General features: G+C 47.9%; 1 protein-coding gene across 1 annotated transcript in view; it reads left to right on the top strand.

Moving 5' to 3' along the window:
* The first annotated feature begins 1,198 nt into the window (after positions 1-1,198).
* Positions 1,199-26,760, top strand: part of Ctxnd1 (cortexin domain containing 1) — a 49,661-nt gene continuing 24,099 nt past the window's right edge. The window contains exon 1 of the mRNA XM_041650472.1: positions 1,199-1,313. The gene's annotated coding sequence lies outside the window, so the exon portion shown is untranslated. The remainder of the gene's footprint in view (positions 1,314-26,760) is intronic.

Below are 26,760 nucleotides of genomic sequence, written 5' to 3'. Positions count from 1 at the left end.
GAAAAACCCCAGCGCAAGTCGGCTATAAATACCGTCAGCTGCCTTAGAGAAGGAAGATGGAGATGAGGAAGAGAGAAAGTCGTGTTATTTGTTAGAGGCCAAATGGCGGACAAGCAGCCGCATGGAAAGGGGTTACAACATGTCCCAGCTTTGTCCAGTACCAAGTAGAAAGAGTTAGAGAGAGGACATGTAAGAAATGAGGGTTTCTGAGTTCTGACTCAGAAAGGCAGACCTTAGCAGAGCCACAGGGCACATCTATGACTGTGAGCAACTCCCAGGGAATGCTCTCTGGGAAGGAAAAGCATACTATCTCCTTAAAGGGATGATTATTCCTCCCATGTCTTTAGCATGCCTTAAGGCGAGTTAGCCTTCCTGAGTGTGGTCCTTCTACCAGGCAACTGACTGATACTGCCTCTGGATCAACTCTCCTGTTTTGGATAGCTTGGAATGTAAGGTCTCCACCCAAAGCCATAGGCAGAGTCCATCCTTTTACCAGAGGGAAATAGCTTTCACTCAATAGGTCTCAACAGAGCCCTGAGCAAGACTACTATAGCAGGGAATTCCCATCTCCAGATATTTACGATTACTCTATTAGTGAAAAGAGGATTTATTATCCCTACTACTGACAATAACGCTATGTGTTTATGTCATGACCTGCCTGCTCATTTTTGTCTTTATTTTGAATTTACCTAAAGCAATCATGTCCCTGCAAACCGCAATTGTTTTCCACCTGGCTCCCAGCTTAAACTCATGGCACCCACAAAGACACGGTAATTTATACTTCATTGCTTTCTTTCTTCTTCTTTCTTGTGCCCAATTGCATCCAGCAGACTTCCTAAACAGGCCTCCCAATCTCATCCCTAACTTTAATGGGCATGTCTGTGTAGGTACTGAGAATAAGGCAGAGAGAGATCCTCACAGAAAAGCTTCACAGTTTGGAGTTCTGGTTTTTGCTTTTTCTCCTTAGAAAGGAGGGACTTTTGCAAAACCGGTACGCCCTCCCCTAGTCGAGGCGCTGCACTGGGGGCCGAAGTTTCTCCCTGCGTTTCCGCTTGAACAGCGTCCAAGCCTCGCCTTTAAAATGCCAGGGCAGCCTCAGCTGGGCTCACAGCCGCTCTCGGCGGCTGCCCGGGGCTCACCGCGCCGCCGCTGGGCGCTGACTCAGCCGCAGTCGGGCTGCTCCGCGGATCAGGACCTGGAGAGCGCGAGCCCTGGAGCCGCCGGGGAAGCACCGCAGCGCTTAAGACTCAGGTTTCCGGAGCTGGGGGGCTGACCCATTTGGGTCCCCGTGCGCACGGGACTCGCCTGGCCAGGTAGGACTGCGGGAACATTGCCCTGAGCATCCTTCCAGCGGGGAGGGCGAACAGCACCGTCCGCCCTGCGGGAGATCAGTACCAGTCCCAGGTAGCAGGAGCGGGATCTTGCTAATGCAGTGGGGCCTGGCCAAGCACTGGAGACCAGGAGACCTGACAGGACTAAACAACAGGACCCCTTGGCAGTCCAATGCCTATTACCTTAGCCATCGTCAACCTGGGGAGGGCCAGTCCGGAGCAGCCCTTAAGTGCAGAGCTTGGGGTGAAATGGCTCAGGGCTATGCTTAGCAGCAGACAGCTGCCTTGTGGGGCTTGGGTCTCAACACCCAGAGAGCTGATAATGCTGGGTTCAGACTCATCTCCCAGCGGGAAGACCTCCACTCTGGGCCTTTAAGAAATTCAAAGAGTGTGTGTTGAAACTGAATCAAAGTTACCAATTCCCTCTGGTCAAGTTCAGCGCCTAAAATTCTGTGTGCTTGTGACTGCCAGCAGCAGAGAGAACAGATTCTCATCAGTGTAGTTGATGAAGGTCATGATTGACGGGACTTCTGGGGAAAGTTCTGTCGGTGACAGTCTTTCTAAAGAAATGTCAAGTCTCAGGATTTTTGTGGTGATCTGTGTGAAAAGCCCAACCCAAGTTTTCAATATTTTCCCCCATGTCAGTGAAGGATGGTTTGTGTAGTGCTGCGAAAAGTCTGTTATGGTGCTAAATTTGATAGTAGTGTCTTTGATTGCCCGTGGGAAAAGTTCTGGAATGGGAACTCTGAGTCCACGGCTATGCATCTTCTCACTGGATGCACCCTGGGGTCCCAGTGTCATGGATCTGTCAAGACAGGGCTGTGTACCCAGAAAAGAAGCCTCACGCAGCCTCCCTGCCGCCTTCCTGGGAGAGGCTCCTTGTAATCATTTCCGTATCAGCTTGGAGGTTCTGTCCCCACATCCTCTGAGATTTCTCTGGTCTCCCAAATCTCATCTTCTGGTCTGACACTAGAAACACATGCAGTCTTGCTATTTCCCTCCAAGCATGCTGTCTAGTGAATCCTGGGTCCAGCACCACAGCCCCTAGGTTTCCCTCGGCCTCAGTAAGCTGCTTTCTGAGCAGGGCTATAATAATCTGATTCGTTGTAGTTAATGGTCTTCTTCTGCAAAGTGGGTTTAGGTGATCAGAAAGCCAAACACCAAGCCTTGGTGTGATTTGTACATTGGGCTTTGGTTATGGTTATATTTTTGGAGGTAGCTCATGGTATGATATTGCGCCAACTTTGAGAACACATGGAGGGTGTCGTGCAAGCAAACCCCCTCTTTAGGAAAGTACCCCGAAGCAAATGGCCTTACATTTACTCCGACAAGGAACATGAGTTAGCTAGTCATCTATTTCTCTGTACCGTTGCATTAAGAAACTCTGGTTCCCGGGAGTTAATTCCCTAATCACTCTTCCAGTTACGCCATTTATCATTTCTGAGCAAAGTGTAGATAACGCATGCGCTACAATATGTTTCTGAGACCCACCTACATGTGGAAAGTCGTGGCAACTTTCAGGCTGTGAAAGGACAAACATAAGTCTGCAATGAAACGAGGTCAGGGTGCAAAGGGGAGATATATACACATTGGTGAAAAGCAGCCATGTATGTGCCTGGGGAAAAAAAAATAACCAGAAATTCACTGGCTGCTGATAAACTGACTTAGTGAATGGTGTATCTTTCCAGTCTGTTTCCTGGCTGAGTTAATGAAAGATGCAGTCACTCTGAATCTAGTGCCTCCCTAGTTAATCTTCTCTTTGACAAATATTTACACAATGCGGGCCCCATATCATAGCACAGCCTCGCAATCGGCAGCGCCGTGGCGATCCACAGACGGTATGGCTCCGGCTCAACACTATTTCCAAGACTTAAATGGAAGCTGAAATGACATGAAGGAAAATGTCCTTACATTATCCCGCCTGGCCACAGGGGGAGGGACAGGGTTCCAAGTCTCTGAGGTTAATGCTTCTAATAAGTTCAGATGCGAAAGAGTGGTATAATGGCTCTGGACTCAGGCCCCGAAGGCTCTGGAACTACTCCATGCCTGGGAGGGTTTTGGGACACTGGAGTTTGCTTTTGGAAGTGACATTTTTGAGCGTTAGTTTTTGGAAGGAAATATTCCCAATGTGCCGTACTTGCCTCCTCCCGTCAGAGGGCTGGGGTTCCTGCTGACTCAGAGTGGCTGTCGTGAAAATCAGTCATCCCGGGCCCCTTGGGGAGAAAGCTCATGGGTGTGTGTATCAGAAAGAGTGGCCAGAGTTTTGTTTGGGGGTCTCTAACTAATCACACGACCTCAAACAAGTGACCTTTCTGGTTCCCTTGTTTATTAAGCCCTAGGATAATCAATATCAAGTCAGGTGCTCTTACTAAGGACCTGCCGCACACTAAGTATTTTGTCTATGTGTTCATGTAACTCTCACGGTCCCATTTTTATGTCTGTGTATGAGTAGCGTAGCAATATGTGTGCATGTGTCCGTGTGTGTGCAGGTGCGCCCATACATCGTGGAGTGCATACAGAGCCCAGAACTCCGCATCAGGTGTCTTCCGCCACCACTCCCCACCTCGCTTACTGGGGCAGAATCCTTCACCGAACCTGGCGTTCATTGATTTTGCGACCAGAAGGCCAGTGAGACCCAGAGATTCTCCTGCCTCTGCCTCACATCCTAGGATGAGCTCTTATATAGGTTCTTTACCAACAGATCCATCTCCCTGGCCCTTGGCATCAGATATTTAGCTCCATTTTCTGATGAGGGTTCCAATCTGGGATGCCTTCCTCCCTGAACTGGACTCATTGCATGAAGTTGCTTAAAGGGGGAAAAAAAAACCCTCTGATAAAAAAAAAAAAATCAGCACTCAAAAATGATGGAGCTACTGTTAGTGGTGATAACCAGTTCCACTTTCTGAAGACTGAATTGCATGAGATTTTCAGGTTTGGGTCCTATGGACGAGTCCTTTGTTACGGACTGTGACTTAGCCATTGTCTCCTGAGCTGCGCTCTGCCGCTAGGGTTCAGTTTCTATATTTACAGACTACTGGGGAAATGTGGGAACTGGAACTGGTGATTTATGTGAGTCTAGCACACAGCAGGTGTTTAACACACAGTGTTTGGAACCGGTTCTTCCTGGCAGGTCCCTCCCATAGTCTGCTCCTATCACTGCACAATGTCCTTCAACAGAGACTTGTGTAGATAGACGTTCCTCGGAGGGTCCCCTGATGTGCTCCCTGTTTACAGTGCGTCAAGCCTTCGCAGATAAAGTGTCCTTGTCAAGTTCATCCCTAGAGTCATGCAGGGAAGTAGTGTCACTGACTAGAAGGACTAAGGTTGGGATACCTAGTCCCAGAATCCCCCTAGAGCCCCAGGTTTAGAAGAGGTCCCTATAGCTCACAGAGACTGCGCAAACAAGCATCCTCCAGAGCTCATGTAACGTTGGACTGCGCCCCCTTTCATGGTACCCCCATCTGGTTGCTTGCCTAGGATTGCTTTTGAACCGCACTCCGGAGTGGAGAGCAGAGGAAGCCCTGAGTGGGTGTGAGATATTGACATAGGCGGGGCATCAGACCCGTGGGAAAACGGCAAAGCTTCCCAGCCCCTGGGATGAGGTCCATAGAGAAACCGCAAAGCTTTCCTCCGATCCACGTGTGAATGCTACTAATGGGTGCAGAAAATGGCCACCATAGCTTCCCCGCCACCACCACACCCCAGCTGGATGTTTATAGCCCGAAGACTGCTTCTCTACGGAGACTGCTCCTACCAAAAATAGTTAAACCTGTCTCCTTGGTCCAATTGTATACCATAAGCCCTGCCTCCTTGTTCAGTCTGGATCATAAAGATGCTGAATATCTGTAGTGCCACAGTGTCTCTAGCACAGAGCTGAGACCACCTCCCCCACGAAGCCCACTGTCTGTGTCTGTCTGTCTGTTCTTCCTTCATTCCCTCGACAACCCAGTCAGGTCAAATCCTGGTTGCGTAATGCTAACCTAAGTAAGACACCCCAGGTCTAGATTAAGAACTGTCCAAGTGCCTCCCTGGCCCTCTCTTCCGGGTCGAACCCCAACCTTGGCACTCAAGACTTTTTTAGAATTTTTAAAGTCTATTCTTTTGTTTTGCTTTTAAGTGACTCATAATAGCTCCACATATTTATAGAGAGACTTCCTAATGTTTACCATTGATGTGGCAAGGACAGGCCCAGGCAGAAGAACGAAAGGAAAGGGCACCTTAACCACTTAGACTCGAACCTGTCAGATGTCTCTACTGAAACCTACTCGTGACAGGAGACGCGAGCCTGGGTAGTCGGAAAATGGCCTCAACAGCATTTTGCTCCCGTGTGGAGCTTTGGCTCTGGCCTTTGGGAAATTGTGTATTCTGTCTCTAGCAGAGCTGACTCCTAGGGCTTGGCCCCATTAGAATCCCAAGGACTTCATCCCTGCCCTTGGGACAGAATGATGGGAGGTTGAAACAAGTCAGGATTGTGCCCCTGCTCCTGCAGTCCCGGCCGGAACAGACAAGGTGAATGAAGTGGGCAATCCTTCCCATGGGCGTGAATTTCCCTGCTCTGTAGGCATGATGTCGTGTGTTTGTCATCTGGAGATTGACAGCTGCCAAGTGACCTGATCCTGCATGTAACCATCACACCTCTCTCCTTCTGACAATGTGGGTTCTCCTTGGCACAAGTAGAACTTCTGGCATTCTAGAAGACCGTAAATAAATGGCTTGTGTTTGCCACACCTCCATGTGCCCAGAGCAAACATTGCTGGTTGATCGTGGTGCCGAATAACACCTTGGCATCCTTCTTAAGAGTTACTTAGAGTTGACTTGAGAAATGATCCCTAGTGGGGTTCCATGGCTGATGGGAAGCTGTGAGGAGTTTGAAGCCAGGGGAGCACCATGAAAGTGAAATTTCTGAAATGTTTTGCCCTTCCTGACATCCTTGCCTCTTCCAAGCCAAATGAGCATCCTACAAAATCTGCCCCTCCACAGTCCAGCATGTCCCAAGTGTCCACAGACAGACACATCCCTGCTAGGTTATTTGATGCTTTTCTGCTTGGCTTGATAGGCGACTGTGTCTGCCATGAGCTGTTTTAAATTACATGTGACTTATCTATCTAAGATATCTGAGAGGATGAGACTTAAGGCTCAGAATGTTTACCCTTGTGAGGAGGTCTGTATGCAGGCATAACAAGAAGGCTTCATGTACGAGAACAGGGACTTCTGGATCTCTGAAAGGCTAGGTGGTCCTGCCAGCCAGACCCTCATTAGCAGCATGGCCCTTATCTTCCAAGATGACCCCACTCCTGGAAAACTGTGTTGCCCTCTCTTATTAACTGAAGTCTCAGAGGGGCCCTTGTCTTCCCCGGGCCAATTGATTTGACAAATAGATATTCTGGGCCCAACTCCCAGGAAGGGAGTTCAATTCTATTGGCACCAACCCGATAGCAGCGTTGTTCAGTCGGCAGCAAAGCCTATGTCCCCTTCCCTGTGTCCCAGTTACAATATTAACATATTCATTCTCAGCTCTGCGGAAGAATGGAGGGAAGCTGCCACTTTTAGCAAGCAGAGCAATGAAAGCCGTGCTCTCCCCGGCGGCCACATCTTCAAGTGAACAAGGACATTATTGTTAATCAATATACACGCCCAGTGAAAGCCAGCACTCTGAGAATTCATGTTCTTCTTTAGCAATTCCCCTGATTTCCAGGAGAGCTAGAAGATTTTTACGCCATTGTGGAAAGGGGGGATGTGAGTACTGCTACTCCCACACTGTCCCCAGGATCCCTGTACTTCAACAAGTCAAAGGATGTCTTCCAAACCGTGATGCCAGCCTCCCTGAGAAACCAGCAGTCAAAGCCTAACTTAACTTAACCCTTTTTCTCTTCCAAAAGAGATGAGGTGTGCTTCTTAGAGGTCCCTCATGAGTTCCAGTCGCGAGGGGATAAGGGAGGGTCTAAGAGAATGTCCTACATGGGCACTGCTCTAAGATGGAAGGATCTATTGCAAAGACCCATCTTGGCATATTGCCCAAGTTCAGACTCCTGTGAGTAATTATCTTGGAGATGCCCGGGAACCTCTGTCGTCAAACTCTCCTGCTGTGACTTCAAGTCCTAACTCCACTTCCAAGTGAGTGGCCACACACACATCCCCCCTGATGCTCTGAGCACCTCTTCCCCCAGGATGAAATGGAGGTAAGGATATGGTCTCCTAAGCTTTAAGAGAAGCTTACAGAGAACAATGCCTGGCTAATCTAGCACCATGCCCAAGGAAATGTGTTTGGCAAACTAGCTTGATCGTAAGATAAGGCAGGAGAAGTGGTACCCAAAGAACCACCCAGAAGGCTCATTGTAGAATACAGTGAGGAGCCCAATCCCTATTCCCTAGACCAGAACTTCCTGGTACAGAAGCAGCAATGCACTTTTTTAACAAACTGATAGAATTTAAGAGTCAAGTACAAGAGTCACTGACCCAGCTTGGGCACCTGCATCAGGATGTCACGCTCTTGATGTCTGCAATTCAACATCTGGACAGAAAATCAAGTGCCCCATTCCCCCCTTCTACATGCACACATGCACATTAGTTCCCACCGCGGGCTTTGAAAGGGCATTTGTTAATTTTCCACTTTCTACAGAAGTCACGACACCATCAGTTGTCAGCTGTGCCGGGACTCAGAGTTTCCCGCTCCAGCGGATGCAGCCCCAATCTTCATTGCCCCTGCCTGGAAACAAAATCACAGGACCAAGACAAGACCTGGATCTGGAGAGAAACCACGGGGCTCTTAGCTTTGATGCTATTGTCTCTTTTAACAGTAGCTACTGTGCAAAAGCCCAGGGTTGCTCCAGATTCAATGTCCGAGTAGGGAGTCTGTCTTCATTGTAGGACTGGGGTGTGTGTGTGTGTGTGTGTGTGTGTGTTTTCATCTTTATATAAAATGAATTTTGGAGTTATAGACAGACAGCATTGCTTCTTTGGGAGAACAGGTATTCGAGTAGCTGAGTTCTGTGGATTCACATAGGAAGCATTTACCAGTTATATTTTGTGGCAGTCACGGTTAGGTTATGATGCTGGGGACTGAGCCCAGCGTCTTGTGAGGCTAAATGTGTACTCTATCCCTAAGTACATAACCAGTTCCCCGCTAGAATATTTTCTGAATTTTTTTTGGGAATATACAAGATGAGCCATGTGGTGCCTTCAAAATATTCTGGAGACTCTAAAAAGAGGAAATGACTACCTGTTATCCCAGACCCATGATTAGTATCTCAGTATTTCCTTTTTGCCTTCTTGCCTTTCTGTATCTTTGTGATGCTTTCATATTAAAAAGATCATATGATTGGGTTATGTAAAAAGGAAGCAGAGTAGACTGTGTTCCTAAGTGCTAAGACCCATGCGTCCTGCAGCAACATTGGGCAAGGACAGGCAGGACCCTGGAGAAGGGTCTATGCAGGGGGTGGGATATGGGTCCCAGGGCCGGGCACAGTGTTTCAGGTGGAGAGACCAGGGGTGAAAGGAACTAAGCTGAGTGCGGCTTCTTTTCAGTCACTCACCATGAGGTAGAGGAGTCTATCCCTCTCCCCCAGACACTGGGAGGATCACTGAGGCCGCCTCAATGGGCAAACAGGAATGAAAAAAATGCTACATGACTTTCAGGGCTGCGGAGGCAAAGGCCATGCCACTGTTTTGCGGGTCTCTCTTGGGACATCCACTCTGTGATCTTTGATCTGCCGTATCAGCTGCCCTGAACTCCCCAGGTGGGGCCACATAGAGAAAGTGAAACCTGAAAGACCCCAGCTATGAATGTCCCCAGGACAGGGACTGACACTGTGAGTAAAGACCCTAACCTCAACCACCATGTGACAAAACACAAATAACCACCCCCCAGCAGAGTCCAGTCACCTTCCAGATTCATGAGCAAAGTAATGATTGCCACTATTTTTAAAAATAAATAGCCAGGACAACGTCTTTGGAAATGGCTCTTATTTTAGACTTGAGGTAAACAGATTGCCAAGGACAACAGGCCTGGCGAGGCTGTCTGGGGACAGGGTAGAGTGGCCTTGGGGCTGTAGCATGGCAAGGTGACAGTGGCTCTCCTGTGGAGGTAGTTTAATGACAGCTGGCAGGAAGAATCCTCTCTGGTGGGTTCTGTCCAGTGCCACCATGCCATCCCTGTCATCCTGACTTTAGGAGGTGGACATTCGGATCACCCACCCATGAACATCCTGGAATCCGAAGGCAAATATACAAAAGGAGCCACTTAGGTCCTGCTGCTGCTCATACATGGTGGGACCATTTCTTAAAACCCAAGACGCGGCTCTGTCTCCACTACCCACTTTTATATTTGTTTCAAGTTGGGTAGAGGCTTTTCTGGTACACTGATGGAGCACCACGTGAGAGTCTTGATAAAGTATAAGGTGTCTGGATGACTTGGGGGCTGAACTTTTTCTTCCCCTTGGGAAAGATCCAACTGACAGGCTTTGGGACCCATGGCCACAGCACTGCCAGGAAACTGAGTTCTCAGAGAGCAATTTCTAGGCATTTGAATTTCCTTGGCTCCAGCCTCAGAGAGTGGCATCTGGGCTGGACCCATGCCTGCTGCCGGAACTGGCCAAATCCCGGTCCCGCACTTTTGATTTGGTCAGAACAGCTGACTATAAGGAAAAACTACCACCAGCTTTGCCATTCCCGAAACTAAGGCCTCTCCAACGCCCGCAAGCATGTGCAGTCTCCTGGATTGCCTGACTAGTGACTTTCCTGAGAAATAAGTGGTTACTGACCCAGGCTTCTTCGACCAACCTGGATTCAGTGTGGATCCCTACGGCTCCTGCCGATTCTGACCCATCCTGCCACTACACAGCCCTCACTGCCGTGAGCCTGGATATTCCATATGTTCTCGGACGTCCTCTGGCCCTCGGCTTGCTTGCTGGGCTCAAAAGGAAGAAAGCATGGTAGAGGCTGAGCACAAGTACTTGATGTTCATCCACAACGAGGCAGGCGTCTCCAAGGACTCCCGGCAGCGGACGGGCACAAGTACTCGATGTTCATCCACAACGAGGCAGGCGTCTCCAAGGACTCCCGGCAGCGGACGGGAAATAAGTAGACGCTGGATTGATCTTTCCATGTCTCACACCCTCAGTGACTAAGAGGTGGAAGCAGAGATGGATGAGGATCAGATAGCTGGATGCAGACACGGGGGAACCTTGGCAAAGCCACACTCCTTTACCCTCTGGATGGCACTTGAGTGTTAGGCTCCTCTGCCAGCCACTACTCTGCCCCTGGACGCTGGCAAACAGCCCTTTCCACTTAGACAAGACACACATTGGGCTACGTATTCCCATCAGGCTGTCAGTGGCAGAGATGGAGTGTCACAATATTCATAAGAAGGTTTGAGAGGACTCTCTGACCAGCGATGGGTGGGCCCAGCCTCCAGCCCTCCGTCCCCAGCCCAATACAGGGCAGTGTCAACAGCAAAAGGGAAGAGGGCTCTGTTTCTAAATTTTGCAGAAAAGCTGGTAAGGAAGATGAGAATGGCAAAGAACCCCACTGAGTTACCCCATTATTTGCCCTGGAGAGTAACTCTGACCACGTGTGTAAGGCGTGTGTGTGTGTGTGTGTGTGCGCACATCCTGGGCATACCAGCCTGTGAAAGACACTGCCTGTTGCAGGACTCAACCCCACACCCCTCACCCCTCACCTCAAATGGTCACCCATCTTCGCCTTCAAGAGTTCTTTGGCTTATGCTAAGCTGAAAGTTGGCAAATGGAATCCCCAGGTTTCCCTGCACACATCGGCATCTTTACCATCTGATGTGCGCCTTGAACCCCAGGCTCAGGAATCATAACTTCAGCTTGCCAACCTGGAGTGGTTTCTAACATCCCCCCTTCTGTAGGCCACATAGGAGTTCCTGGAACCCCTTCCCCACAGACAGGCCTTGCTGGCAGTACTGACTGGCATCTGTTCTGGGTGTCAGGTGAGGGGAGAACGGCAGGCATCCTTGGCATCACCTTCCTGAGTGAAGAGGACTCTGGCAAGTGGCAGGTGGAAGCCACTATGCCTGTGGCTGTCCAATAAATCTCTTATGAATCCAAAATTCCTGAGCTCTCAGAACAGCAAAGCTTGAAGGCTCTCATTCCAAGGTTGCTCCTTGATGTCAACACATTCCTGAGATGGCAAGACCAGATGCCTGTGGAAGCCAGGCAGATGCCATGAGGACTAAAGCAGACGAGTCTAAGGGACAGGGAATGGATAATCTTGGAGAAGTCTGAAGGGTGCTGGTGACTCAGCTTCAGCCTTGTGTTGCTGCTTCAAACTGTAGCCCAAGCATAGCCGGACTATCATCCAAAAAACGAGTATCATGTGACATCTCCCAGGGGTCAGCACTTCAAATGAAAACACTACCTAACTTTGTTCAAAGCAACGTGACGGCCGCCATGTTGCGGCCTTTGGTTTAAGTGCTCTGTGGAAATTGGCTAGTGAGCTGCAGTGGCTGCAGAGTTTTGATCTCGGGGGTACCCCCATACAGAGACAAACCAGAACTGTTCTGGTGGGTGAGGACTCAGACGGAGCTTTAGGTTGGCTTCTCAGGCCTCTCCATTAGCCTCTGCTCTCAGACGGAGATGGTACATGCCTGTATTCACAACACTTCAGAGGTAAAGGCGGGAAAAATACGTAGTTAAAGGCCAGCCTGGGATACTTGCCACATTCAAAGCCAGTTTAAAGGGTCTAGCAAGACCCAGTCTACCTTCAAAACGGAGGGTTGAGGATGTAGCTCGGTTGTGATTGTGTAGCATACACAAGGCCTAGATTCAATCCACTGCACCATGAGGAGGAAAAAAATAGAGAAAGAAAAATCTGATTGTCGTGGCTCAGTGAACCCTCCTTCCCATTGTGGACCAGGAGTTGCTGCAGGCTTCAGAGATTCGAAATCGCTGCCAAGTCCTGTAAGCACAAGGAAGGACCCCTGGGTTGCAGCAACTCCTTTTAGACAATCTCTCGGAGCTGCCATCATGCAGGTACAGGGGCATTGCCTGTTTCTTTACATGCCCGCACAGCATAAAACACAAATAGATGTGGTGACCCGCCCCTGTCTCGTTCCTGCCCTGCTCACCTTACTAGAGTGCTTCTGAAGTGAGAAAGTGAGATATGGACTGTCTTCATTAAGGTTTCAATTGCTGAGATGAAACACCATGACCAAAAAGCAGGTTGTGTAGAAAGAGGTTTATCTGGCTTCCACTTCCACATTGCTGTTCATCACTGAAGGAAGTCGGGACAGGAATTCAAACAGCAGGATCCTGGAGGCAGACACTGGTGCAGAGACCGTGGAGGGGAGCTGCTTACTGACTTGCTCATGGGTTGCCCAGCCTGCTTTCTTATAGAACCCAGGACCAGGGATGACATCACCCACCATGGACTGGGCTCTCCCCCATTGATTACTAATTGAGAACATGCCTTATAGCTGAGCTAGCTCTCATAGGGGCGTTTCCTCAACTGAGGTGCCTTCCTCTCTGATGACTCTAGCTTGTGTCAAGTTAACACACAAAATCAGCCAGCACATGGACATCATAGTGTTTCCAACAGGGAAGCCTGGCAGGACAAAGGACATGCTATCATTCTGCTCACTTATCTTCCTTACTTGTGGGAAGAGAAGACAGTGACTTTGACATTTCTGCTCCTCCTTCTCCAATCTACTTTAGACAGATTTCCTGGAGGAGGCCTGGCCTCCTTGTTCAGAGTGCACTGACCATCAGAACTCACAGCCTTGGCTCACAGTGTGTTACCATTGTGGTGTGGGTGGGTACAAGGGGAAAGACGGCAAGCTCTCCTTCGAGACATGTACACCCAGGACCAGCAGGGCTGGGCACCTGTGACTCTACAGCCGCTTCGGCCCTGCCATGGGGGAGGGTGGGAGGCAGAATGTCCTTATCCCGCATAGTGACAAGAACCCATTAATACCAAAGTGGAGAGGATGAAGTGCAGGGTCCCTGCCCTCACAGCTATCAAAGCCTTTACGTGTTTGATCATGAGTAACCCAAGAGGGAGCCTTCTGTTTTGGCTTCTGCTCATCAAGATTTCCTGAGGTCTTTAGCCAGAATGGTCTGTTGAGCAAGACATAAAAGTGGGAAAACCCATATTGTAAACATTTAGACATGTAGGGGTTAGAGAATATCATGTGAGAAGAAGAGGTGGAGGAGGGAGGAGTGGGGCAAAGATAAGGCAGATCTCCACACCTAGAGGCACACTGCTCTTAGGAAATTTCGATTTGGAAAACTGGGATGCATCTTCTTCCACCTCCTTTCATGAACAGCACTCATTCTCAAGAGTGGGGTCACTTTTTCGTGGGTTGCCTCCTCCAGTGATGGCCTTCTGGAGTTCCTCTGTCCCCGACTCTGGGGTGGGGCCAAGATTATCAGTCACCCCATAGGAATGTTTGGCCCTAGCTCCATCTCCTAATCCTTGGTAGCTAGCACTGGCCTTCTTCCTCTCTTTCTGCATGAGGACCACACAGCTTTCTTCCTAAGTCTTCTCCAGAAAGACTTGGTGAGAGCAGTTATACAGGAGTTGCAGCGAACAGGTCACAGCCAGGTTTTGGGGTTCCGCATCTTTGGGGTATCTAGTTGTCTCTGTAGGATGTGTGTCCCTCGTGGACTACTTCAAAGCCTGATAGAACAAGATGAGAAGACAAAGGAAGCCAAGCTTGTTCAGGGGAAGCTCTGGACCCCTAGAGACCCAAGAGCCTGGAAGGAGAGTCACATCGCTACCCTGTTATCTCCAAGTGACAGCAACTGTTGTGTGTGCCTTTATTAATCGTGCTTATTTTCCTGAAGTGGCATTTGCTCCTGATCTTGGTGTCTTGTACAGAGTGTCCCCAATAAGCAGATGCATCTTCAAGGGTGCTTATCAATGAATCAGCGAGATGAATTAGCTTCGAAGATCCTGTTCCCCTTAACAGCATGTCTGGAAAGTTCTCAGGACTTCCAGATGGGAGAGACTCGACTTTACAGGATGGATTAGAATTGGCACAGCGACTAAGAGTTGGGGTTTGGGGAAGGGGTGGAGCACCAGCAGTAATGAGACGAAGTAATGAGCACTGAACAAGTAGTGCGTTCTTGCATAGCAGGTGTGAGCCATGTCCCCAAACGGTGCACTGATTAAGACAGGCAAATGAGAGATCAAGGGAGATGAAGGGGGGGGAGGGGGAGAGAAAGAGAGAGAGAGGATCTCTCTAGGACACAAAGGACAGAGGCAGATGCAGGGTTTATGACTCCTGAAGGTTAAGCAATTTGGGAAGTCCTTTATAATAACTGAACAACAACAACAAAAAGCAAACATTTGGAATGAGAAAAATCACAGCAAATTGCAAATAATAAAATGATTTATTTTTATTCTTTTCTGTAAAAGGAAAAGACTATCTATGAAAATGAATAGTCACAACAGAATCTATGAAAAATGAACACCCTTTTTAATGTCTCATTATCTATGTGTGTGTGTGTCTGCACGTGCGTGTGCATGCATGCTAGTGGGTGCCTGTGGAAGCCAGTTAGAGGGTTTCAGATATCCTGGAAGTGGAGTTACAGATGGTTGTGAGCTGCCTGACATGGGTTCTGCGAACTTACAAACTTTACAAAATCAGGACACACTCGTAACCCCTGAGCCATCACTCCAGCGCCTAAGAATCTTTTTTTAAACAGGTAGCTGTTGAATAGTTCTATGATATTGTCAGAATCTCACGCTCTATATACACTTCACTTCCATGGCCTTTAAAAGCATGTTTTGGCTGATCTTTGTTCTACTATTTATATTTTAATAATTTTATATAACCATTTCTGTAGAAAATATAAATATTGCCAGTCTTCCTAAAGAGTTGATCATATTTTATTGGCTTAGCTCAGAAAAAAATAAGTTCATAGCTCACAATGCCAGATGGAAACCCCTATTAATGTTCTTTCATGATCAAACTGAGCCTTTTAGGCATTTCCAATTTTCTCAGGCACGGGAAATCTTGGCGACTCTGAACTGGTGCAATTCATTAGCGGGTCATCTTCAGTGTCCACACTAGTGTGAGATTGGGTGAACTGTATCTTGTCTTCCTGGGAGTCAGTATTTCATGTCAAATAAACATGAAGTTCCTAAAAGTTCACAGATGACTGAGCCACTTCAGCTCAAGGGACGAGAGTGGGGAGAGGTGATGTGTCCATGCGGGGCATCCCGGCAAACATGGGGATGCGGGCACGGGGGAGGGAATACGTGGGAACAGGTGAGGGTGGGAAACCTCGTTAGACACTGGCAAGCCTCTAAACCCAAACTAGCCTGCCTTTAATTAAGGAACCAGGGCCTGTCGATAAGCTGCTGAGCATGCAACAGCAACGAAAATGTTTTCCTGAAAGAGTTAGCTAGCAGAAATGCCAGAGCTCAAATCCTCCTTGCCACCAAATACCCTTTGAAACCTTGCTACGTATGAGCTCATTATGCAAAGTCCATCTTGAACTAAATATGTGGCTTTAGGTCAACGTGAAGTACAGTCCAAACTCAACTTCTCCACACGCAGATCCCAATACTGTAGATTCTCAAGGGTCTGCAGATTGGAGCCCAGAGTTCCGGCACAAGGACTGTGCTTCTCATCAGTTGCAGTCACTGTATCTAACTTCAGGAAATTTTGCTAAAACGGGATCACGTGAATGTACTCTTTCAGCGTGTGGCTCCTCAGCCTTTATGAAAGACTCATGCGTGTGGGGACTCTGGGTTTTAAGCTCCGCTACCCCAACAGTAAAGTGTACCTCTCTAGGGGAATCCAGAGAGGAAGGCTTTGGAAGGCAAGAGGCCTGAGGCCTGGCATGAGGATGGATAATCCAGGAACAGAGAGTGGTAAGAAAGAGGGTCCAACATGCTCAAGCAGGCATGAGGGCAGTGACCCGCAGTGGATTTGACATGGACAGAAGTCAGAAGGCTCAGTCAGAGAGCCCCAGACCGGGCTCTGTGAAGAAAGCTGCCGGTAATTCTGCCACGTGAGATATTTGTCTGGTAGTGGACACAGGATAGAGAAGCGAGCAAGAAGAGCACAAAGAGGAAGCCCAGGTACAGAGGACTCTAGGCTCGGGAGAGACGTGGAACACAAAAGCTGATCCGGAAGGCAGAGCACAGGGCTTGGAGGCAGAGGTGATGAGGGTTAAGTGAGAGATGGCGGAGGAACCTCGGCAGCTTTCCCTGGCACCGCTGTCTGTGCAGAGTGCCAACTTAGGACTTGGAAGATAAGAAAGGTGCGCTCACTCGTTAGGAAATGCTTATTGTAACACGCTATATTGGATCTCTCAGAACCTATCAGAGGAATCGGCGTAGTGCGCTATAAAGGACCAGAATGGGAATTCTTACTGCCTTTTTCGCAGCTACTCAGCAGTTGAGAGCATCCCAGATGTGTGTGGGTGTAGATATACGGCTGTAGCCAACCACCTATGGACATAGAAATGGAATTTTTTAATATTCATATGTTTCCTGGCTTTCATTTTCTAATCGTTTCTGTTTGTTTTAAAATGCAGAAGCGGTTCCTAGATTGTAAATCAGACTTGGCTGCCAGCAGTTCTCTATGATATTACCATGTTTTGGGGATCCCCACTGCCGAGGGCATGATCTAAGTGACTCCTTACTCAGGGAGCAGCCCTCACAGGGCTCTCCATGCCCCACCATTGAGCATGCGTGCTGTTGTAAGGCACGTATCTAAACCTGTGGAATTCTAGACAGTTAGTTCCCAGCCAGAAGTAGGCCGCTGCCTGAGTGTGCAGGGCCGTGTTCGCTCTAAGCCAGGTACCCAGCTACCGGCCCGAGAAAGCGTCAACCCAGACCGCTCCATCTCATGAGCACGTTACGGCGTGTTCCATTTTTCAGAAAAGCAAACTGAGGTTCAGAGGAGCCAGGGGATGTGCTCCAGGCTGCCCAGTTGGCAAGGAGCAGAGCCGCACACGAGCCAGTTGGAGAGAGGAAATGGGAGAAGGCAGGGGTAGGGTCCTTGACTTGGCCACACAGCAAGGAGTTTGCGGAGCCAGGGCAATACCCAGGAACACCCCACTGAAGACCCGCAGCTGCTGAGCCTCCTCAGGAGGGAGGCCAGGCTGAAAATGGAAACTGGGACTCGATTTCCCCTGAAGCTTTCCACAGTCTGGTTAGGCCACTCCCAGCATGCCTTCTGCCCCAGTCAGTCAAACCCACAACTAGGTTATGCAAATGAGTGTGATGTAGGGTAAGTGTCTGCTGTGACGCTGAACCGAGGAGGTCAGCCTCCTGACCAGTAGCTTCACTGAGGACCAGGAGCGCTTTAGCCCTCGGCTCGGGGGACACTCTTTCCACAGTTTGCTTAAATGGTGCTTTGCCTATTAAGAGGAAGAAATTTGTTACCTAGGCTTGTGGGTCTTGGGACCCTCCCGGGTGCTAGCACCCAGTGGGGTGAGGAGATCCACACACCGGCTCTTTATCTATTTAGCCAAGCTCAGAGAGGTACCTTGTGCCAACCTGGCCAACCAGTTCAATAGCTTCTTCCTTTTCTCCAGTTGGAATCCAAGAGCAGCCGGGCATAGGAGAAGAGCCCCATCAGAGTAGCACAGAGAGATCATGAAATCTATCCAAAGTCACACAGCCACCCAAGGGCAGAGCCATTGCTCACACCCTGAGGACTGACCCCATCCTCCCTCTTGGTCCATGGCTAAGAAGGAAAGGGCCTTAGCAAGTGTGTGCTCAGAAGTGGCCAGAGCAAAGGGGCACTGTGGAGCACCGAGGAGCAGCCCTGGCTTTATGTGATATGGGGACATTTGACATCAGGGATTTTCCAAAGCATCCCAGGGTGGATTTTTTTTTTTTTTTTTTTGCTTTTCAATATTGTTTGTGAAGCACAGCCCCTTCTCCCTGTATCCCTGGCTCTGCTTCCACTCCGAGTCTCTGCACCCTTGACTCAACTGTCTCGCTGACCGAGTGCCTTTCTCAGATTAAGACAGAGCATGAGTAATTTGTTCTCAAAGCCTCTTCTTAAATGCTCCTATCTCAGAGGAGCAGCCGCTCAAATGTCAGTTTTCCATAATCCATATACGCGTCCCCAAAGCCTCCCCGCGTGAGGTGTGCAGGCACACTCCAATGAGCTGTGTTCTTTGTTTCTCGGCTTCTGCCTCCACCCTGTATACAAGGACCCTGCCCCCCATATTAGACCGCAGCTGATACCGGAGAGGATCTGGTCCATGACTTGGGGTCACTCGGCGTGTCCCCAGAAAGACCACCATGTTCTGAAGATGTGTTTTCCTCTGTTGGTGGGGATGGAGGAGGTGGCAAGAAGCTGTGATGGAGACTTGATTGCTGGCCACTTAGAAGCTGTGAACTAGCCGCGTGGGTGGGCAAAAAAAAAAAAAAAAACCTCTACAGATGCAATGAATCCTGCTTTATGGATGCTCACAGCCTCTGTGGCTGCTGCCTTTAAGGGACCATTGATTGCAGGGAGATTAATCATTGCCTGAGACAGCCGAGCTGGTGGGTTGCAGCTCCCTACAGTTGCTGTGAGCCATTGTGCAGGGTGTGGATTTGAGACCTTTTTCCCAGAATCTTCACCACCATCGTCTGAGCTGGCACCCTCTGGGCCTTTCCACCTCCATGCAGCCCCAGCTCCAAGCTCACTTTGAGCAGGGTGGATGTGTCTTAGAGGACTTGGTCCTTGTGCGAAGTTGCCTCGTTAGAGGAGAGCAGTGGCCATGCTGTGAGCAAGCCTCCATAGCTTGGAAGATGGGGACATCTGGTATACCTGCAACCTGCTTGGATAACTGGACATCTATAGAAGGAGACAATTAAAACACACACACACACACAAACTGCAGATTTATATTGTCTTTTTCAGACACCACTTCTTCCAGTTTAGTAGCTTGCGTTTATTATGATTTTTCTTGTTGAGCATGGCTGGATTTTTACGGAAGTGCTTTAGAGCTATGTTTTCATCTGTTCTTCTCAGAGACCCAGCAATCCAGGGGGCTATCACTAGCTCATTGTGAAGGTAAGGAAGCTGAGACTTAGCATTGCATGGCTGGTCTAAGGCCACGTGGCTGGTAGTCAGGCAGCCGGTCGGAGCTGAGACTTTGCGTCACAGGACATGTCTACGAGGGCCTGGTTTCCAGCTTCCCTTGCAAAGGCCTTTGGGGTTTCAACTGCGGTGCTGAGACTTTACTGCTGAGTGTCTCTGGCTGTCTTTAGGGAGAGAGAAATTCACTGCTGCAGCATGGCTGGGGATGGGGATGTTACTTTGGAGCGCTGTGCTTGAAGTGTTTGGAAATTTTTCATGAAGGGAAACCTCGGTCAAGAGCTGCTACGTCATGCTGCCAAGAGGATTCTCACCGCCCATCCATGCCATCCAATTCAGTTTCTTGGTTTGAAGAAAAAAGCTGATTTTTTAAAATCCATCATGGCCAAGTATGGTCACTCACACCTGTCATCCCAGCACTCAGAAGACCGAGACAGGAGGATTGCAAGTTAGAGTCCAGACTGGGCTGCCAAGTGAGACAGTCTCATGAAGAAGAAAAATCAATTGAGAGCTCGTTGCCAGGGTTTAGCAATGCAAATGGTAAATAACCACATAAAGGGCAGCAGATTAAATGGCAATCAGATTAGAAATGGAAATCCAATTTCCTCAAGATGCTTTTGGCCACTGGTTTAACGGGCAACTCCTCGGAGACTCAAAGGGGAGGCAGCTACAGAAGCCAGGGCTGTTATTCCTGGGTTCCCATTCCTGCAATACCGTGCTGCCTCGCCTGGTTCTCAGCCCACTATCTTTCCTGCCGCATAGCCTTCAGGGCTCCCCACAGCCAGGGTTCACCTTATCCTGGCAACCATGTTCCCCTTCATTCATCCACCTTTCTTTCCAGTCACAACTGGGGCTACTGCTGATCCCCATAGCCCATCCTGACCTCAGAAGCTCCATGCCACCCAAGGTGCATGAGCTTCCCACAGTGATGGCTGAAAAACCACAAGACCTCACTTGCTTGATGCTTGATAACATCATGACTGGAAATCCTATTCCAAAATGTCAATGTAATTTTTCTGTGTGCTAAGACAGCATCGCAAAAGCTAATGTGCTCTTTATCAATACACGATGTTAGGTACAGGCCTTGCAGGGAGGTGATGAGAATGTGACAGAGGTATTCAGGGAAAAAAAACCACAGGGATAGTTAGGGACCAACAATCAAAATACCATGATGCAGCAGAAAAGCCACCCTGGCTGTCAGGCTTTCTCCTGGGGAATCAATCTTCCAAACTCCTGTATTTCCTCCCTGGTTTAGCAGATCACAGAACAATGGATAGCACGTGGCTCACAAATCTCTCGCACGGTGCTCACCATCTTCACGCTCTTAACAAGGTGGCTTGTGTTCAGGAAGGGGACACTGACAGGGGAAATGGCACTGAAATGTAGCAGGGCAAAGCAAGATGTGCTGGGGGAGTGGGGAGAGGAGGTCAGAGGACTGTCTCCTAGTCTTTCTTATTAGTCCGATGTGCAGGGCACCGTGTGGGGGTGGGGGGATGAGAAGAGAAGTCAGGAATAGTGAGTTCTTTGGCCATTGGGACTACTGGAAAGACATCTTTAAATTCCACCTCCCCATATAAACGGGGAGCAAGAGGACAGGCAAAGCAGAAGCAGGAAGAGAGCTAGAAAAGTTCTAACTGGCAGGGGAGGGGGGCTGGAGAGATGGCTCAGCGGTTAAGAGCACTGACTCTTCTTCCAGAGGTCCTGAGTTCAATTCCCAACAACTACATGGTAGTTCAGAACCATCTGTGATGAGATCTGGTACCCTCTTCAGGGGTGCAGGTACACATGCAGGCGGAGTATTGTATTCATAATAAATGAATGAATAAATCTTTAAAAAAGTTCTGTTTGAATATCAAGCAACACCCTTCAGCAACTTACCCATTGAAGAAAATAATTGAGAGCAGAAAACATTTGAAGTTTGTGGGTTACTGCTAAGTCATTGCTTAGAGAAACGTTTACAACTCCAAATGAGGACTTAAAAAAACAGAGAAAAAGTCAAAAATCAATAACGAAAGTTCTCAACTCAGCAAGGTAGAAAAAGAAAAGTAAATTAGACTCAAAGAAAATCAAAGGCGGGAGATAAAATAATGAAAAGAACTAAGCCAACGAAACAGAAAGCAAAAAGCCAAGAGCTTCTGACCCAGGGACTAGAAAAGCTATCAACTGATAGGAGAGCCAGGAGGAAGGTGTGAACGGGCAGTATCGGGGATGCAAAAGAGGCATCGCTGTAGATGCGACTAACATCTTAAAACAGCAAGAGGGTTTATGAATAACTTCATAGCACTAATGATTTAGGAAAATGGACATATTTCTTCTAAAACACAAGATATTGAAAGCAGTGGTTAAAATGGCTGCAACCCAGGTCTACCTCCTCTAGCGAATGCGTAAACCAGAAATGGGGAGAAAGTCCATTATGGACCTGGGGTCAGGCACTGGGTGTAGAAGAGACAAGGGCTCAGGTTCTAAGCACACAAGAGCTGCTGAGAATCTACTTCAGTCAAGCAGCAGACAGCAAGGCCTGAGTTGCTACAGCCGATGGATAAAGCAATGGAAGCCTACAGGGCAAAATTCAGACAGACCGGAACTGTATCCAGAACCCCCATGGGCACAGCCCACAAGCACTGAAGGACACCGTCCTCAAGTGTCACAGGCCACCACGCTCTTGCTCTCTCTAGTCCTCACCGCTAGACCCCAAGTAGGCAGACCACCTGCAAGGCTTCTCACTTTCCCAGGAGATCATGGAAGCTGCCTTCAGCTACCAAGCATCGTACCATTGTCTGCTAGGAAGAACGTGAAACCGGGTTACCCACCTGGAAAGAGTCTACCTCCTTTACAGGCAAAATAAAGCCGTTACGTTGTCTGTGTGTATGATAAAATGAGTCTCAGTTTTGACACAGTCTTGTTTCCCAGGACACAATATGTAGTAATAAGGGCGGCGGGGCTGCATTCCCAGCACCCCGGCCGCCTGCATGGCTAGCTTATGCCCCAAAATAATTACACAGACACTGTATTCTTTTAAGCACTGCTTGGCCCATTCTCTTCTAGGCTAATTCTCACATATTAATTTAGCCCATTTCTAATCATCTGTGTATGGCGCCCCAAGGTGCGCTTACCAGGAAAATTCTAGCCTATGTCCATCCTGGGTCGGAGCTTCATCCCGGGAGCGGGGCATGGCGTCTCTCTCAGGCGTCTCCTCCCGAGCGGAGAGCTGTCGAGTCTGAGCTCACTTCCTCTTCCTCCCAGCGTTCTGTTCTGTTTCCACCTCCCACCTATCTTCTAACCAATAAAATGGGCCAGGGCAGTTCCTTTATTAGCCAATGACCTTCCTCCATCAACAATAGAAGGATCAAAGCCTAATTTTTGACAACCTTAAATTACAACTCTCACTCAAGTGTGGAACGAGCAATTGACAGTGATTAATTTAGTTCATTAATGAGAGAACAACAAGACTGTAGATCTGGAACTGTGAGCTGAAGGTGTCCTGTGAAATCTGGAGACTGACAAGTAAGCTCAAAAACAATAGCATTAAGAACCGCTGCTGGGACTGGGTAGACCATGAGGTGGAGCTCAGAGAAATGGGATTAGTGGCCCGCTAAAAGACTAGTGGTCTCTCATCACAGCTACTTGGGATGCTGAGGCAAGAGGATTACAAGTTAAAGACCTGCCTGGGATATAAAGCAAGATCAAGGTCAGTCCAGGAAATTTAGCACATATCACATGACCCTCCTTGTATTAAGGTTGGGCAAGGCATCCCAATTATGAAGAATAGATTCCCCAAAGCCTGCCAAAGCATTAGAGAGATCCCCTGTGCCCACTGTTGAAGTCCCACAAGCAGACCAAGCTACACAACTGTCCCACATGTGTAGAGGGCCTAGGTCAGTTCCATGCAGGCCTCCTGGCTGTCAGTTCAGACTTTGTGAGCTCCTATGAGCCCAGGTTAGTTGTTTCTGTGGATTTTTCTTGTGATGTCCTTGAACCCTCTGGCTCCTACAATCCTTCCTCCCCCTCTTGAACAGTTCTTGAGCTATGCCCAATGCTTGGCTGTGGATCTCTGCATCTATTTCAGTTACTAGATGAAGCCTCTCTGATGGCTTTTAGGGTAGGCACCAATCTATGTGTATAGCAGAATATCATTGGGCATTATTACATTGATATCCCCTCCCCATCATGTTTAGTTCTATCCTACATCTCTGAGTCACACAGCCTCCGTGTCCTGGTACTCCAGACAATAAGGGGTGGGCTCACTCTCATGGCATGGGTCTCAGGCTAGGCCAATCATTGGTTGGCCACTCCCATAATCTGCACCATCCTTGCCCAGCACATCCTATAGCAAGAACAGAATGCAGGGCGAAGGTTATGTGGCTGGGTGGGTGCCCCAATCCCTCCCTGCACTGAAAATCTTTCTTGACCACAGGAGATGGCCAGTTCAGGCTATGTTTCCTCTATTGCTAGACTTCTTAGCTGGAGTCATTCTTGGAGATTTCTGGGAGTTTCTCTTGCATCCGATTTCTGCTTAAATGCAACCCCTTTCCAGTCATCTCTTTCAATACTTTCTCCCCCATCCACCCCTCAACCTGGTCCTTCATGTTCCCATTCCCACCCGCCCCCAGTCCACCCATGAGGTGTCTTCTAATTTCCCCTTCCCATGGAAATCCATGCTTCTCCCCCACCCCCAAGTCCTCCTTGTTACCAAGTCTCTCTGGGGCTGTGGATTGCAGCATGGTTACCCTTTATCTAAGACCCACTTAGAAGTGAGTACCTACTATGTTTGTCTTTCCGGGTCTGGGTTAATTCACACAAGATTTTTTTTCTAGTTCCTTCCATTAATGCCTTCAGATTTCATGATGTCACTGTTTTTATCAGCTTAGTCTTATTCCATTGCATAAATGTATCACATTTTCTTCACCTAGTCTTTGGTTAGGGGACATTCAGGTTATTTGCAGGTTCTAGATATGGTGAATAAAGCTTTTATGAGCACAACTAAGCAAGTGTCCTTGGGGTATGATTGAACATCTTTTAGGTAGATGCCCAAAAGTGGTATAACTGGGACTTATTTTTGTCCTTTTTCATTATTAAGTTTATTAATTTATTTTTACATCCCAACCCCAGTTTTGCCTTTCTCCTCTTCTTCCATTCCCTCCCCATCAAGACATCTCTTTCATTATCCCCACCCTCACCCATGTCCCCAACCCAATCCCTCATGTTCCCATCCCCCCAGTCTACCCAGGAGATCAGTTTCTCCTTCCCAGGGAAATCCATGTGCTCTCAACCCTCCTTGGTCCCTCCTTATTACCTAGCCTCTCCGGAACTATAGACTGTAACATGGTTACCCTTTACTTTACAGCTAATATTCACTTAGAAGTGAAAACCTACTATGTTTATCTTTCTGGGTCCGGGTTACCTAGCACAGGATGATTTTTTTTCTAGTTCCATCCACTTGCTTGCAAATTTCATATTGTTTTTAACAGCTGAGTAATACTCCACTGTGTAAGTGTACCACATTTTCTTTATCCATCCTACACTTGAGGGGCATCTAGGTTGTTTCCAGGTTCTGCCTGTTATGAATAATGCTGCTAGGAACATAGATACCATTCTTAGGCATATACCCTAAGGATGCTCAGTCATCCCACAAGGACACTTGCTCAACAATGCTCAAAACTGAGTCCCGGGTAGATCAATTCCTAATTTTCTGAGAAACTGCCATATTGATTTTCAAAGCGGTTGAACAATTTGCACTCCCACCAGCAGTGGAGGAGAGGTCCTCTTACTCCACAACCTTTCCAGCATAAGCTGTCCTTAGAGGACTTTATCTTAGCCATTCTGACAGGTATATGATGGGATCTCAGAGTCGTTTTTATTCGCATTTCCTGATGGCTAAGGATGCTGAACATTGTTTTAAGTGTTTTGGCCATTTGAGATTCTTCTGTTGAAAATTCTGTTACGATCTGTACCCCATTTTTAATTGGATTATTTGTTTTGTTTTGCTTTGGGTTTTTTGATGTCTAGTTTCTTGAGTTCCTTATATGTTTGGAAATCAGTCCTTTATCTGGTGTTGGTTTGGTGAATATATTTTCCCCTTCTGTAGGCTGCCGTTATATCCTATTGATAGTGTCCTTTGCCTTACAGAAGTTTTTCAGTTTCATGAGGTGCCATTTATTAATTGTTGATCTCAGTGTCTGGGCTACTGGTATTCTCCTCAGGAAGTTGTCCCTTGTGCCAATATGTTCAAGGCTATTCCCCACTTCCTCTTCTGTCAGGTTCAGTGTAACTGGATTTATGTTGAGGTCTTTGATCCACTTGGACTTGAGTTTTGTGCAGGGAGATAGATGTGGGTCTATTTGCATTCTTCTACATGCTAATATCCACTTAGGCCAGTATCATTTGTTAAAGATATTTTCTTTTTTCCATTGTATAATTTTGGCTTTGTAAAAAATCAGGGGTCCATAGGTGTGTTGCTTTATATCTGGGTTTTTTATTCCATCCCATCGGTCTACCTGTCTATTTTTATGCCAGTACCATGCTGTTTTTATTACTACAGCTCTGTAGTACCACTAGAAATTAGGGATGGTAATACCTCCGGAAGTACACCTTTTATTGTAGAGAATTGTTTTAGCTATTCTGGGTTTTTGTTTGTTTGCTTGTTTATCCATGTTGAGTTGACTATTGTTCTTTCAAGGTCTGTACATACTTGTATTGGGATTTTAATGGGGTTTGTGTTAAATGTGTAGATTGCATTTGGTAAGATGACCATTTCTTTTTACTATCTTAATCCTACCGACCCACATTCTGATGCAGTCCAGTAAAGAGCTCTTACCTATGTTGCATAGGCCCTAGGTTCATCCCCAGGAAAGAAAAAAAGAAAGAAAGAGAGAGAGAGAGAGAGAGAGAGAGAGAGAGAAAGGAAGGAAGGAAGATAGAAAGGAGGGAAGGAGGATGGGAAAGAAAGTAAGAGAGAGAGAGAGAAAAGAACCCAGAAAGCTTTGTTTCTGTTTCCTTTACACAAGGTGACAGCGAAAATTCCTGCCTGTGAACAACAACAGGTCCTCATCAGACAACAAACCTGTCTTTTCTGACCTTGGATTTCCCAGCCTCCAGAACAGGAAGCTCTACGTGGTGGTTGTTTACACACTACTCATTATGTCTTTGTTCCAGCAACTCAGATTGACCAAAACAGTGGCCAACAAAAGGTGCAGAAAGTGAGTCTGTACAAATACTGAAAGAAAGGCCAATCAGATCTGTAATTTACATTGCGACTGCATTCCTGTCCCAAGGATAACAATAGCCAGACAAAATTCTTTGGGTTGTGCTCAGGTGATAATCACGTGATGCCTATAAGCATTCTCCAAGTTACCTCTTCCCCTCAGAGTTATGTAATATTCTAATCAATAATGAATAGCAAGTTAAAGGAAC

The sequence above is a fragment of the Microtus oregoni genome, unplaced genomic scaffold (genome assembly GCF_018167655.1).
Source record: "Microtus oregoni isolate MIOR12 unplaced genomic scaffold, Mior012 000000F_ref0000247, whole genome shotgun sequence".
Taxonomy (NCBI): Eukaryota; Metazoa; Chordata; class Mammalia; order Rodentia; family Cricetidae; genus Microtus; species Microtus oregoni.
The sequence above is the reverse complement of the archived record's forward strand: the minus strand, read 5'-3'. Positions and strand labels throughout refer to the sequence as shown.